The sequence below is a fragment of the Sapajus apella genome, unplaced genomic scaffold (genome assembly GCF_009761245.1).
Source record: "Sapajus apella isolate SASKATOON/1434 unplaced genomic scaffold, GSC_monkey_1.0 scaffold3, whole genome shotgun sequence".
Lineage (NCBI taxonomy): Eukaryota > Metazoa > Chordata > Mammalia > Primates > Cebidae > Sapajus > Sapajus apella.
The window spans coordinates 45,283,245-45,299,061 of record NW_022436943.1 but is presented as its reverse complement, the minus strand read 5'-3'; the positions used below and the strand labels follow the sequence as shown (position 1 = coordinate 45,299,061).

Below are 15,817 nucleotides of genomic sequence, written 5' to 3'. Positions count from 1 at the left end.
AATTTGGCTGGGTGCAGTGGAACAAAATCAAACAAGGAAGAAAATAAAAATATTTGACCCTGAAACATTTTTCTCTGCCATATCTTGAAATGACCCTGCAAAGCCATCCTCTGGGGGGGAAAATCTGCATCTGTAAATAATCTCTGTTCAGCTAGCTAGATCTTTTTCTTCCAGGCCCTCCCTATCCTGAGATGATAGATTAACTAAATGTCTAGCGCCTTTTAAAGGTCTCAATAGGAAATATTTGTCATCTAGTGTCTCTAATGCAGCCACTCTAAGACTTCAAAAGAAACTTCCTCTCCACAATCTTTTATCTTAACCTGAATATTTCCTTTCTATCATCCCTAATCTTTAAACAAACTCAACCAATTGCCAACCAGAAAATGTCTGAATTTACCTATAACCTGGAAGCTCCTGCCCACCCCCATTTTTAAAAATGTATTTGATGTCTCATGCCTTCCTAAAATATATAAAACCAAGCTGTACCCTGACCACCTTGGCACTCATATCTGGCTTAGAATAAATCTCTAAAAATATTTTACAGAGTTTGACTCTTTTTGTCAATATTGGTCATAACTTGAGAAGCTTCTTGATGTTTTGTCTGTGAGGAAAAGCAGCTGTCATCAGTCTTAGAAGAAAAAAGGCTGTTTGCACTCCTTGACAGTCATAACCTCTTGAGGAAATCCCCATCAAATCAAGAATACTATAATAAACAACTGGAATTTCCCATCTCCTTTGGTATTATTTACATATCTGAGAAATATTTGGAACTCAGTACTGAGGCTTCCCAAGTTTCAAGATATGAACACATTTTGGTTGTTATTTCCTAGAAATTTATATTTCTCTGAGACATAGCGTACTTTCTTCATTTCCGGCCCTGTGGTGGTGGTTGCCTGGTAATTCAGGGCATCATTAAAAATACATGAAGTAGCGCTGGCGATTTTCTTATCTATGTTGCAAGAACTTCACTTTCTTTTTTAAGGAGGAAGGGAAGGCCTAAATCCAAAAGTGATACCCAAAATAAAATCTTGGAAATAACCCAAGGTGGATATAAACATTCTTTGCAGATAAAATGTCTAGTGCAAGTGACAAAACTTTTCTTGGCAGGCCTGTTTCATCTTCATCCCATAGTACAATTGCTTGTGAATTAGTGTGATCCTATTCAATTAATCTTTCTCAGTGCAGATGATGAAGCCATGCACCATATTGTAACCACACAAGATATATCATAGAAGGCCCCCTTTTTTGGATCCAAAACAATCAAGAATTTTAAAAGTCTGTCAATGGTTTTATTTCTCTGGAATATATAGCCATTCTTACTTTTAATTTTTTTCAACAGAACTGAGAGCTCTGACATAAAACTGAGGTTTCCAAAAATAGAGACTTGTCTTCAAATTATAAAAGATCTATTTCTTACTCTAAGACTAGACACATGGTAGCAGGATTGATGAGTACTCATGTGCCTACTTTTATATTTTTCATTTCTTACCTCTTTTCACTATTTATCTCACCACAGACGATGTCTATAATGTAGATGTTGACTTGAGCCCTTTAAGAAAGAAAGACTTGTCTATAGCCATCCCATACCACCCTAATTATGCCCTATCTCGTCTGATCTTGGAACCTAAGTAGGGTCAGGCCTGGTTAGTACTTGGATGGGAGACTGCCTGGGAATACTGGGTGCTATAGGCTTTTAAAAAAGAAAGAAAGACTTTATGCCAAATGTTGCCCAGTTAATGGGCAATTACTCATTTCTTTGCAGCAACATAGGACTAAAATCATAGTCATACTGAGCATCAGTAGAAAACTCTGCCATTTTAAATCTAGCAATTCTTTGAGCTGCCATGCTCTCCTCTCCTTCTAATTCATACATTTCTTACTTGTCTGGAAACATACTGCATTCGTTTCCTATGGCCGCTATTTTAAGCAATCCACTGATTTGTGCTTAACACAATACAAGCTTATTTCACAGTTCTTTAGATCATCAGTCTAGATTTGCTCTATGGTTTCTCTAGTCTAGGTTTCACAAAACTAACATCAAGGTGTCAGTCTGCCCAACTCCTATTAGTGAGATCCTAATCAATTAATCTTTCTCAGTACAGGGAAGATCTGGGAAGAATCTGCTTCCAAACTCATTCAGGTTTCAGGCAGAATCCAGTTCCTTGCAGTTGTAGGGCTTAACTCATCATTTCCATGCGATGCTGTTACCTGGGAGGCATCTTATCTCCTAGAGGTTTATCTTCAGTCCTTGTAGGTGGGCTCCTGCATCTCATAGCCAGCAACCGCTCCTCAAATCCTTCTTACTCTTAGAATCTCTCCAGTTTCCTCTTCTGTTACGTCTCTTTTGCCTTTGCATTCTGCTATAGCTTTCTGATTCAGAAAAAGTTCTCCACACTTAAAGTTCATATGATTAGATTGGGCCACGTGGATAAGCCAGGATAATCTCTCTCTATTAAGGTTCATAGCCTTAATTACATCTGCAAAATCCCCTTTGCCATCTAATGTAAGATACCGACAGTTTCTAGAGATTGAGACATGGACATCTTTTTGTGTATGTGTTTGGTGGGCAGGCATCATTCTATCTACCATACATGTCAAGTTTGGAAATCTATTCCATGCATCTAATCCCTTTTCTAAATCATGGATTAAGGAGGCAAAATTCAAATCTGGATGCCAAGAATCCAGAGAACAGCTAGTGTTTAGTGTATGGTTTTGCTTTAGAAAGAGCTAGAGACAAGGCCAGAAATTGAGTGGCGGAAAACCAGGCAGATGTGCAGGGTTATGGTTTAGGCCAAAGTGGTTCTCAGATTAGGGTGATCTACAGGCTCAGGTTCACTGATGCTTAGAGTTTGCATATGAATGGCAAAAATATGGGGTAACAGGAACGCACTGATTTTGTTTCTAGGACTCACAACTTCCAATAGTGACGTTAATGTAGACAATATACTTTAGTCATAATAGTTGGACACAATGAGGTCTACATTTCTCTTCAAAGAATCAGTATGTCAGTATGTTATGTTCTTTGTCCTCCATTTTAAAAGTTCAACTTCCTTGTAGTTTCAGTAAACAAACTTCTCTGCCAGTTCTAATCGGTAGTTCACATCTGTCCCCGCGGTCCCTTGCTCCATCCTGAAGCATCCCAGTCACCTCCTCCAGCTACCTGCTCCGGTCACACTCTGGTCACCTGCTCTGGTCACCTGCTTTGACCTGAGTTACCCCTGGTTACCTGCTCTGGCCTGTCCCGTAACCGTCCTTCCCGCCAAACTACCCACCCCACCACTTCCAGGTCATAACCCTGATGTCTTTAAAATAGCCAGTTGGAATCAGTCTAGACTGTATGGTCTAACCCTAGCCAACATGGGAGTGACACAGCAGTAGGGGCTACCTCCATCAGGAATAAAAACCCCTTCCCCTCCCTTCTCCAGGTGTGCACTCACCATTGTTCCGTCTGTGAGCTGCACCCTTCTATGGAAGTAAATTGCCTTGCTGATGAAATTTCTATTCGAGTGCTACTTCTTTTGTGGCACTGAAAATGTACATATAATATAACTGATACCTAAACTTGAAAACAGCTGAATTAAAGATTGGTGGTGGACATCTGAGAATCAAACCCTGAGAACATGTGCCCAACTGAATGAGCTAAGGGTAGATACAGTCTATCTTTCTCACAGTTGTCTTAACTCTGACCTCATCAACTTGTTGATTAATACTAAACTTGTTTGGACTGGATAGTCTGAAACATATTTTCTTAGCTACCTCCCATTCCTCTGGAGGCACACTTTTCCCTAAAGTTATTCTCTTCTTCATTTTTCTCTGAAGAATTTAAAATCTAGTAATCTGGGATCTACCGTATATCTGACTCTATCCTCACCTTAATCTTAGGAGCCTTGGACAATCCCTGAAACAGTGGGTACTAGAGAAATAACAAATAACTGGATTTTATATCTTTCCCAAAGGGAAATGATCACAATTCTTTGATCACTGGTACATAAACCCAAAGTAGCAGCCTCCTTCTTTCATCAGCCTTCTAGGAGACATGACGAGCAAAAACGTCTTAGATCTTTTCATTAGAAATGTCTTAGATCTTTTCATGAATATCTCAACACATGTCTCTATGTCCTCTGTGTGGTGACAGCTATTATCACTTTCCTATGCACGGGCCATTTCTCTTATTTATGATAATAGCATCTTGATTTTCCTTGGGGAAAAATGTAGTACCTACTCTTAGCCTATAGGATTAGGATAAAGCGGACCCTTTTCTGAACTCAAAGTGTGAGCATTCAACTTAGATTTGGCTAATTAGAGCCAATAAATTTTAATTCTCTGAATATTTTTAAAAGAATAGAGAATAAAGAAGTTCTCCACCTGCTGGACTTCATTTGAAAGAATATGAGCTAGGACATTAGCACAGTGGAAAAGGGAGTTAGGATCTATTCCATAAGGTAATCATATGCAAACAAAAATAAATCTAAAGCTCCCTCCACCATCTGAATAGACTTTTTCCTAGGTCAGGGCACTTTTAAAATGTAATCTGAGAAACTGATTCGGCCATGACAGGAAGTTGAATATGCCTCCTTATACCTGTCTAGTCTGAACATCAACATAGGCCTTTAAGTCTGATAAGAAGTATTTACAATCTATTTTCTCTGAAGCCTGCTACCTGGAGCCTTCAGGTGCATAAACTTTGGTCACTACAATCTCTTATCACAATCCAGACATTTTCTTTCTATTCCAGGCCTTTAGATAAACTCAATCAGTTGTCGACCAGAAAATGTTAATTTTAAATTGACCCATAACCTGAAAGTTGCCCCTGCCCTCTTGCTTTGAATTATCCTGCCTTTCTGAAACAAACCAATGTATTTCTTAAATGTATTTTATTGAAGTCTCATGTCTACCTAAAAAGTATTAAAACCAAGTTGCTGCAACCTGACCACCTTGGCACATGTACTGAGGACCTCCTGTGGACTGTGTCACAGACCATGGTCACTCATATTTGGCTCAGAATAAATTTCTTCAGATATTTTACAGTTGCACTGTTTTTATCCACACAGCAGAAGATAGACAGAGTCTAAGTTTCCCCAGCGGAATTTAAGCCCCTGGATCTGAGACAGGAAAATTCCCTTAACTCTCTTACAGGACTTGCAACAGGGTGGCTCCTTTACTGGGCTCAATCCCCATGCAGGAGTGGGAGCACACAGGTGAGTGGGTGCAGGAGCTGGGGCAAATGCCTTTGGGAACTAACTGTTGGCAGGAACTAACCCCTACCCCTGCCCCGGCAATGTCTAGGGTTTGCCCACGATTTCCGGAGCCCCAGAGAGCATGTATTATAAACAATGCTCTTTTAGTATTTGCCTTCTGCAGATGGCCAAGTGTTAAAACCAGCTCAGTGGAGGGTCAGGGTTGACAGCCTTTTACACCCTACTGTCTTGGTACCCAGGTTCTTGTCTAGCATCCAGGAAGAATCAGGTCACATGGACTTGAAGGATGGTGAATACAGAGATTTTATTGGGCAGTGGAATGGCTCTCAGTGGGATGGGGGGTAGGAAAGGGCATGAAGTGGGAAGAAAATCTTCCCCTAGAGTTCAGGCTGTCCCTGGCCAAACACCTCTCCAAGCCTAGACTCCAATGTCCAGCTGCCTCTCCCTCTCTCAATGTTCAGACGCTTCTCTTCTCTCCTCTGCCACACCACTCTGCCGCTCTGCCAGTGGAGCTTGGGGTTTCTGTGGGCACAGAGTAGGGGGTATGGTGGTCCAAAACGCAATATTAGGATGGGAAAACAGGGATTTGAAGTTCTCATTTAGGGCCATGGGCCCAGGCTTAAAAGGTGGAACCCTTGCCAGGGACCCCACGCTTTTCTTTTCTTTTTTCTTCTCTTCTCTCCTTCCTTCCTTCTCTCCTTCCTTTCCTGTCTCTTCCTTCCTTTTCTTCCTTCCCTCCCTCCTTCCCTCCCTTTCTCCCTCCCTCCCTCCCACCTTCCCTTCCTCCCTCCCTCCCTTCCTTCCTTCCTCTCTCTCTTTCTCTCTTTCTCTCTCTCTCTCTTTCTTTCTTTCTGCAGTCTCACTCTGTTGCCCAGGCTGGAGTGTAATGGCACAATCTTGGCCCACTGCAACACCCACCTCCCAGGTTCAAGTGATTCTCCTGCCTCAGCCTCCTGAGTAGCTGGGATTACAGGCACATGCCACTATGAACAGCTAATTTTTGTATTTTTAGTAGAGATGGGGTTTCACCATGTTGGCCAGGCTGGTCTTGAACTCCTGACTTCCCGTGATCCGCCTCTGTTGGCCTCTCAAAGTGCTAGGATTATAGGCATGTGCTACTGCACCGAGCCAACTGTGTTTAAAAATCATCCGTACAATCACCTTCACTAAGACAAGACAACAAAATCAACTCTAAGAAAAAGAAAATAAAACAGCATAATAAAAGATTATGCTGAAGCTTAATGTATCAGCATAATCTCAGGAAATTGTATTATAATTCCATTCAGCGATTGCATAAAAATGGAGATTAGAAAATATCTGGGCAATTTAAGTCAAAATTTCCCCAGTTCTGAGGAAAGAATTTATCACAGATGTATTGCTTGAGAAATTAATCTTTGGCTTACATACTGAATGCATTGTCTAATAAGATTTAGACCTCTTTTGTACTTTGTAGGTAACAGATCAGCTAAACAGGACTAAAAATTTTCCTTCAGAAAAGAAGTATCAGCCTACAATACAATCTCTCTCGTGAAAGTGTTGATAAGATCCTGGGTTCCTGTTACCTTTTTGATTAGTCTACAGATCCCAAGTGTCATTATAACTAAGCCATTAATAACAACCCCCTACTCACCCAAGAATCTTTGTGGATGAGCTTCCAAAAACACAACTATTTATTATTGGAATTTTGAATACTGAAGTAAAGGAGCTCTATTCCCATCATTAGCTCATTAATTAAGCCCCAAATTTCTAAAGTCAGCATGTTTTTAATCACTTCATTGTATGCCTTTCATCCTGAGACACAAAACAGTGCCCATTACTCACAATTTTGCCAGTAGCCTTTTCTTTATTGGTGGTTTTAGTTTTGTACAGAAAAAAAGAGGTTTTCAGGGATATTGACACAGGGCTTTAAAAAGTACCCTAATGATTTTTTATCAAATCGATAAACTTTTATGATTTATTTTCATAATATTCCACCTATTTTTACTTATCAGACTGAAGAAGGAAGGAGACTCACCCTCTGGAAGTATTGTACTACCTAAGACCACCTCAGACACCCTTCAAAATACATCAAAATCCAGCCAATCAGAGCCTTACAACATTGTTTCCATGTGAGGAATGGCTAGTTAAAATCACCCCAGTCTTCTGTCTCACATACAGAGTTCTCTTGTCTGCCAACATGAATGGTTGCTATCATTACATCAGCCTCCAGTGACTTCAATACATGAATGGCTAGCTTACGGTCCAAGAGTGGATGGGCTTTTCTGTCTGTTTCAGAGGCATCTGCCAACCAACGGGAACAGGCAGACAAAGCGATCTTTAAGTATTCTGCTCCATGCAATGAATAGGCAATGCCTAAAGAGCAGCTCAAGATGAAACTGTGAGAACATGAAGGACACCCATAGGTGTCTGAAAACCTCCTTCCAGCAAGAGAGCTCTTTTCACATATAGGAATGAAAGTAAACTGAACCAAAAGCAGAGCTGTGTCTACTTGACACAGGGAGCCTCCTTGAAAAAAAAGGCTTCATATCAGGGAATGGTGAAAACAATTCAAGAAGCTATGCAGCTATAGGGATGCAAGGGTGCCTGTTATTTGTGAATGGCTCTGTTTACTCTAAGTGAGGAGAGAATTCCCTAATATCCAGGAGGGAATTAACTTGGGAGACATAACATAAGAGCTCTATTTTTGCCTCAAGCACTCTTGTTTCCTTTATCTCATTTTAAACATTATTCCACTAGCAAAATAATATCAGCTTATGGCAAATAACTAGACAAATAAAAGCATTACGAAACAGAAACCTACCTATAATCCTAGTGAACACACGGAGTTACTGTTATCATTTTTGGCACATTTCTTTCCAGTTTTGTTCCCATTCTTTTGTGTCTATTCAGATGACATCATGCTAAAAATATGAAAATATCTTTATGCTATACCTATTTTTTATCCTGCTTTGTTGAACTTTATATTATTAACCTCTTGTTCCATGTTATTACAAGCTTTTTATAGGTATCATTTTAATAGTAAAAAGTAGTACTCATAATTTATAGAATTGTATAGATGTTCTGTAATTTTCATAATTGTGTCCTCAAAAAGGAATATTTTTATCTATAAATATTACAAATTATATAAAATACAAAAATAAACATCTTTCCCTAACTCCAACATAGACGTTTTTGTGTCTCACAACATTCTGATACCCCCTTCTAAGGAGTGTCTGACTTGCTGTCACCCCCATTTCAGACTCATTGCCATAATCAGCCATAGGCTGAGGGTGGTAGGGCGTACTTCATTACGGTGGACCCTTGAACAAACAGGGGTTAGGGACATCAACACCCCCTATGCCCCCACATATTCACGTATAACTTTGATTTTCCAAAACTTAACTAAAAACAGTCTACTTTTGACTAGAAGCCCAATCGATAACAGTCAATGAACATCTATTTTGCATGTTCTATGTATTATATACTATATTCTTACAATGAAGTAAGCTACAGAAACAAAGTGTTATTTTAAAAAAATCATAAGGAAGGGAACATGTACTTACTATTAATTAAGTGAAAGTGGATCATAAAAGTTTTCACCCTGGTCATGTTTATGTTAAGCAGGCTGAAGAAGGATTTGTCTTGCTGCCTCAGGAGAGGCAGAGGCTGAGAAAAATCTGCATATAAGTAGATCCACACAGTTCAAACCAATGTTGTTCAAGGGTCAACTGTATATACTTCAGGTGTGTTTCGTTAGGAGAAAATATGGAATATACAGATATATACAAAAAGAGGAGACTCTTTTTGTATATAACTAACTCTTGAGCAATGGGGACACAGTTAAAATAAGCCTATAGCCTTTGAAAAACATAAATGTTCATTGAGATGTATGTATTAAGAGCTTTTCAAAAATGAAATCAGATTTTCTTCCTTTGGGTTCAAAGACTGAACACCTCAAAATACTTCAAAATATTTAAAACATTTCACACTAAACAAAGTAAAGACATCAGTTTATCTACTGCTTCTATTAATTGATGTTACAGGTTTTATTTGAAGGTTTTGTTTTGGTTTGGTTTATTGTTGTTTCTTTTTTTTTTTTTTTCATGGTAAAGGCTGCTTTATTGACAGCAGTTAGTACAGGTCAATAAATATTGATCCCCAAAGAAGAGCTCAGTTATTTATCAGATTACTGGTCCATAGGGAGTGGAATGAAACTGAACCAAGTGATTGCTGGGATGACCGAAGTCAATCCTGCTTCTTGGGAAATGAAGCCATAGCCAGCTGATATATAGCATATGCTGTTCCGCCAACTGTAAGAATCATGGTGGCTCTATACAGGGGCACATCAGCTACCCAACCCTTTGGATACACTGGAATCCCATCATCCTCCTGGAACAGCGTTTGTTTCTCTGGAACTCTATTTCTAAAATGCCTGTGGGAAGCAGTGCTTATGGTCCTCTGCCCAAACTGACGAAGAGCCAGCAGATTCCGCAGCATCTTGGCTCAATTACTGACCACCAACCGTGACAACTGAACACCAGGAACAAAAACCTGTTGTTGTTTCTGTGAGACAGAGTTTCCCTCTTGTTGCCCAGGCTGGAGTGCAATGGCGCGATCTCGGCTCACTGCAACCTCCGCCTCCCGGATCAGGCGATTCTCCCGCCTCAGCCTCCCAAGTAGCTGGGATTATAGGTGCCTGCTACTATGTCCAGCTAATTTTTTATATGTTTAGTACAGACGGGGTTTCACCATGTTGGCCAGGCTGGTGTCGAACTCTCACCTCAGGTGATCCACACTCCTCAGCCACCCAAAGTGTTGGGATTACAGGTGTGAGTCACCACATGGGGCTTATTTGGAGTTTTTATACATTATATTTCAGAGGAAATAAAGGTATTTACAGGTAAAGAAAGAACTAAGATAATTCTACCAATTTCCCTTATTCCAGCAAGCTCTCCACTGAATTCAACATCATGGTAATCAGCAAGTGGCCAAATAGTCCTTTACATGTTTTCTGTTTTCCCATTTGGGTAAGAAATGTGCCTTATAAACAGTACACTGAAATGATGCAGACAGAGAAGCAAAATGCTTGGCTAATTCCAGTACACATGACCCATTGCCTGAAAATGGGGAAAGTGACCACAGGAATTTAATTTGAAATACTTCCTACTACCACTAAGCCGGAGCAGGGAAAAGCCAACAGAAAGAGGAAGTTCTGATGAGACACACATTGACTCATGTGATATATTATTTCCTCATGTCATTTTCTTGTCCAGTCAGAGGCTGCATTGGTTCTCCTAGAAAGATACATAAAAGCCGGAGCCAAAATTCATGACTTCACAATGTTAAATGCTCAAACATGGCCTTAGAAAGCCCAAATTGACTAGAGAGCAGAGGAGCCCAGGTTTATGGTACTTAGTAACCACAGAGGAGGTCAAAGGAAAAGTTGTTTGTAGACATTCCCACTCAAATGACCACATTTTTCTGATTATGAGATTTGACACTTGTTATCTCCGTCAGAGAGGAGGGTAGGTCCCTTGAATTCACACTGAAAATGCGAAAGCAGCCACATCTGGAGGACTTCGGCCCCACCCCAGGCTCATATTTACAATTCTTTGGCAGTCCAGCCCTTCTCTGGAGTCCACATGGAAGCTGTCAGAGCAAACCCACAGAGGACTGGTGACGATAGGCTGGATGCATTCAGGACTCTCCTACATATGTACCACTGATCAATTCAGTGCAATTGGAGCCCTGATGCCAAGCAATCTGGAAATGAAAATACACACTGTTTTCAGCCTACAATTTATCAGAAAAGAGTTTAATCTCCAAAGACGCCCAGTAGTTGGCCTCTGGCTAGAAGAAAGAACATAGAAGGAAAAAAAAATGCTGAGGGTTATTTTGTTCTCAAGTCTAGGGAGCTTCCAAATACTTGAACCGTCTGCTTATGAAGAATTGCCTTACGTATCACTGAGAACTTGCCAATACTTTAAAGAATTCAACGCATCCAGATCCCAAACTGAACTGAGCATAATGTAGTCATTGTCTTCCTCTCCTTCTCTTCCTCATCTTCCTCCCACTCCTCCTCCTCCTCCTTCATCTTCTTCCTCTCCTTTTCTTCTAGTAATTTAGAAAATAAGCTTCAACACAATGGCTTTTCTAATTGTCTAAAATTACAAGCAAATATCATGATTTATAGGCAGGCAAAGTATGAAGACTATAACCAAATACCACTGCAAACCTGTGAAACTGGCATTTCTAAATGCATACATATTGCTTATGAAGCTGCAGCATAGTGGGAAAGCTGGTAAATTATTTGCATAAATTGCTATACTTAATGTAAAGCAGGTGAATCAAAGTTTTCATTTTTTATTTCTTTTAATGTGTTACATCTTTAAGATCTATAATAATTGTCTTCCTTTTGTATATTATCATTTAGCTTGATAATGACATAAAGAATAAAAGACATGGAATATAAGAAAGTTATAGGAATTGTAGGATAAAAGACATAGAATATAAGAAAGTTACAGGAATTGTGATTTTTTTAATCACCAATACTTACTGAAATTAAATGCATTCTACATGCCAGACACTATGCTAGAGGCTTTCCAACTTGTAACTCTGTCTGTGTGTGTGTGCAAATTCATGTTGAAACCTTGTTTAGAGTCTCTTCAGACACATTATTCACATTATTAAAAATGTTTTAGGATACCCAGATAGAGTGTGGCCTTGGCTGTCTGCATATTGAACACTGAATATAACTTAGTAATTACTTAGTATCCTAATGATGAAGTACTTAGCACTTCACTAGGGTGCAAATTTTAATGGCATGTCCTGTGAAGCAGCTGTGAATTAAGGAGAAAGGTCGATGTGTAAGCATCAGTTACTTTGCTAAAAAGTGAGTTTAGCTAAGCCAGAGTCCTTCACTTCTGCCTGTCTGTCCATTTCCATTTCCAATGCCACAGAATTGCTGTGTCAAAAAATGACCTGGACAGTTACGAAGCAAAAGTCAAACAATTTATATAAACATGAAGAGTAAGTGAAGGTCTAGAGAGTGAGGTTTCCTAGGAAGAAAAATAGAGGCTTTATACAAGTTACAGAGAGTGATGTCAAAAGTGGTAATAATGGGGATCTCTAACAAGAATAAGTCTGTTACCAGGAAGAGGTCCCGATCCAGACCCCAAGAGAAGGTTCTTGGATCTCATGCAAGGATGAATTCAGGGTAAGTCCATAAAACAAAAGCAAGTTTATTAGGAAAGTAAAGGAATAAAAAATGAATACTCCAAGGCTGGGAGTGGTGGCTCACGCCTGTAATCCTAGCACTTTGGGAGGCCAAGGCAGGTGGATTTACCTGAGGTCAGGAGTTTGAGACCACCATAGCCAACATAGTGAAACCCTGTCTCTACCAGAAATACAGAAATTAGCGGGGTGTGGTAGTGCAAGCCTGTAGTCCCAGCTACTTGGGAGACTGAAGCAGAAGAATTGCTTGAACCTGGGAGATGGAGGTTGCAGTGAGCTTAGATTGCACCACTGCACTCTAGCCTGGCCAGCAGAGCGAGACTCTATCCCCCAAAAAAAGAATGACTACTCCATAGATAAAGCAGCTCCAAGGACTGCTGGTTGCCCATTTTTATTGTTATTTCTTGATGCTATGCTAAACAAGGGGTGGATTATTCGTTCCTCCCCTTTTTAGACCATATAGGGTAACTTCCTGATATTGCCATGGCATTTTCAACTGTCATGGCGATGGTGGGAGTGTAGAAGTAGGATGACCAGAGGTCACTCTCATGGCCACCTTGGTTTTGGTGGGTTTCAGCTGGCTTCTTTACTGCAACCTGTTTTATCAGCAAGGTTTTTATGAGCTGTATCTTGTGCCGACCTCCTACCTCATTTTACCCAGCTCCTATTCAAGATGGAGTTGCTCTGGTTCAAATGCCTTTGACAAGTCTACCATATGTTCTTAGCAAAAGTTAGAAAGCTAACTAATTTGATTTACATGACTATTTTTAATGGAAATGAGACTTAGGAGTAGATTTAACATTTTAATATAAATGGTTACATATGTAATTATTATGTATAAAATGATATATAAGGTAATCACATTTGATATCATATTTGGGTATATAATCATGAAAGTAAAAACAGCTCTTGTAAATTTCTTGCCAATATTTGTTTCAAGCATTTAGAGATTTTCAAAGTTAAGACATTTCTACCTCATGATTATTACAGCTTTGAACACTGTTGCTACTCTCTAAAATGTTTTCTGATGTAAGGAGAATATCTACATCAGAACAATATTTAAGTAAGTTAATTAAGACTTTTAAAAATTTCCATTTATATTCTTATCCATTCACCAAACATAAACACTCACCTATGTCAGTTACAAAACTTACACAGCCTTTGTCTGTTTTTTTAAATCAGAATTAAGAACAACTTAAGTTATTTTGACAAAAATTTGTCTTCCATACCCAAGTACTCTGCTAGGTATCCAGAATATAGTTATAATTTTTTTCTATGTTCCTTTATGGACAATATTCTTCAAAACCATCTGATTAGAACGGTTGGTGTTGATTCACTAAAGTGAAGACAGACCAAAGTATTTCCTTTGTGAATCACTCCTAACCATCTGTGGTGGTGACGCCTTATTCCACTAAACCTCATCTTCATTGGCAAGCACACAAATGGGTATTCTCCCTCACCACTGTGGACAGTGGCAACCATAAGCAGAGATTTGGAATGTGTAGGAGGACCATCATCAAACAGCTCATGCATGATGGCTCTGAGGTCATCCAACTGTGCTTTGGAGATAAGGCTGCATTTGTACATTTCTCCTAAAATATACAGATTTTATTACAAATGGTATATTCTTAATTTGAGGACATTCACTGCTATTTTCTACTTTTTATAACAATACAAGGTAGCAAAAAGGAAAGAAAAATTGTGTATTTGAGCTACCCAAGCGAAGAATGCCACATGTAGTACATTGTATCATTATTCCCTTGTGTGTTGCCTTCTCCTTGAGAAGATTATGCAACCCTTGCTCATGCTATGAAACTTTCATGGCCTCCCTGTGAGGGGAGCATACTTCCCAGTCTACCAAAGCAGATTTGGCCGTGTGACTTTTTTTTTTTTCAACGGCGAATGAATTGTGTGCAGAAGTGGCTTGTGTGCCATGGGAGCAGAAACATTAAGAACTGTAACTTGTTCACCGTAACCCAGAATGAAACTGCTCCTACAGCCTGATCCCAAAATGAGTAAGATGGTGCAGAATCATAGATGGAAGCATAGTGGTAGCTGACTCTGCTGAACTACACTCACATGGAATGTGAAAGGGACCTAAAAGTTAATTGCTGTAATCTGCCAAAACTGGGAGATTGTTTTTTCCTGTAGCATTACAAAGTGAAAGTTAAGTGATAAACCACATAAGCAGAAGTTTACATGTCACTGGCAAAACTTAACTTCATTAGTTTGTAGTTGTCTTCATTTTTACTTTATTTATTTCACTTTCAGTTAATCTCTTGGTCATTACTCTGCCATTAACCAGTAGGGAAGTCTAGTTTCTTCCTTTTGAGGCCTTACTCTCAACCTTATTCCCATGCTTCTAATTATTCAAAAACCCTGGGTAATATAATCTGCTCTATGCAACAAAGATTAGTCCTCTAGGCAAAGAGGGAAAACAAAACAAAACAACACAACACTAAAAAACTCCAATAAGTTCACCAGCATCCATGCGCTTTCTTCATGGCCACATGATGCAGCTATTGAGGATTCAGTCTGCTCAGACTAATAGAAACTTATCTACTGATGTGAACTATAATTTATTACCCTGGATCTGTGTCATGGGCACATCACTTATTTTACATCCATGTGCTCAGCTGTCTTCCCAAAATGCAATCACATATTGTGCTGGAAGTAACTTTTATTTTCTAGCCTTTTCACTCATGCTGAATTTAGGCTACCAGGCCACACACCACTTGCTTCACAGGAAGTTCCCTCTGTGTCATGGTGACCTTTTAAACCAGGAGACCCCCATCCACCATGGGAAGCTTCTCTAACACTGAATCACAGAGACAGTTTCAGAATAGCCCTATGACCCATGAACAAATGGTCCTTTTACAGACATTCTGAAGCCATTTGTATATACAGTCATTCATTCATAAAACCAAAAATCCACTCATGAGCCTGTTCATAGGTTAACAGTGACACCATCAAGATGAATGACTGTGTCTCTGCATGTATAGTGATGTATATGGAAGATCCCCTCAAGTTTTTAAAAAAGTATCTTCTCACATTAAGATAGATAATTCCTGGGCTGTCATCACTCCTACATCACTATTGAAGCTCTAATGTTCAGCAGAATGTTTAGTACATTTCAGGTGCTCTATAAATATCAGTTGAATAAATGGGAGAGATATTAATTACAACAATTAATAAGATGAAAAAGGGTTAGAATTTTCCCACTCTACATTTCACACTACATTTCCCAATATATAGCATTTTCCCTGGTGTTCTACTTCTCCAACTGTCCCTAACTCCTGAAACAAAATACCTGAGGTCTTTGGGAGGGCATTTCAAAGATAGTGAAACTAAGACTGGTTCTTAACGTATTCATAAGGGCTCTTTCGACAAATTTTTAAAAATGATGC

At 39.4% G+C, this 15,817-nt stretch overlaps 2 pseudogenes across 1 annotated transcript; one reads left to right on the top strand and one right to left on the bottom strand.

Moving 5' to 3' along the window:
• Positions 1-1,568: 1,568 nt before the first annotated feature.
• On the top strand, positions 1,569-1,692 carry LOC116535973 (annotated as a pseudogene).
• A 7,558-nt stretch (positions 1,693-9,250) lies between these two features.
• LOC116533163 lies at positions 9,251-9,749 on the bottom strand (annotated as a pseudogene). The gene has a single exon (XR_004261121.1). The product of XR_004261121.1 is annotated as a cytochrome c oxidase subunit 7A2, mitochondrial pseudogene (transcript).
• Positions 9,750-15,817: the final 6,068 nt, after the last annotated feature.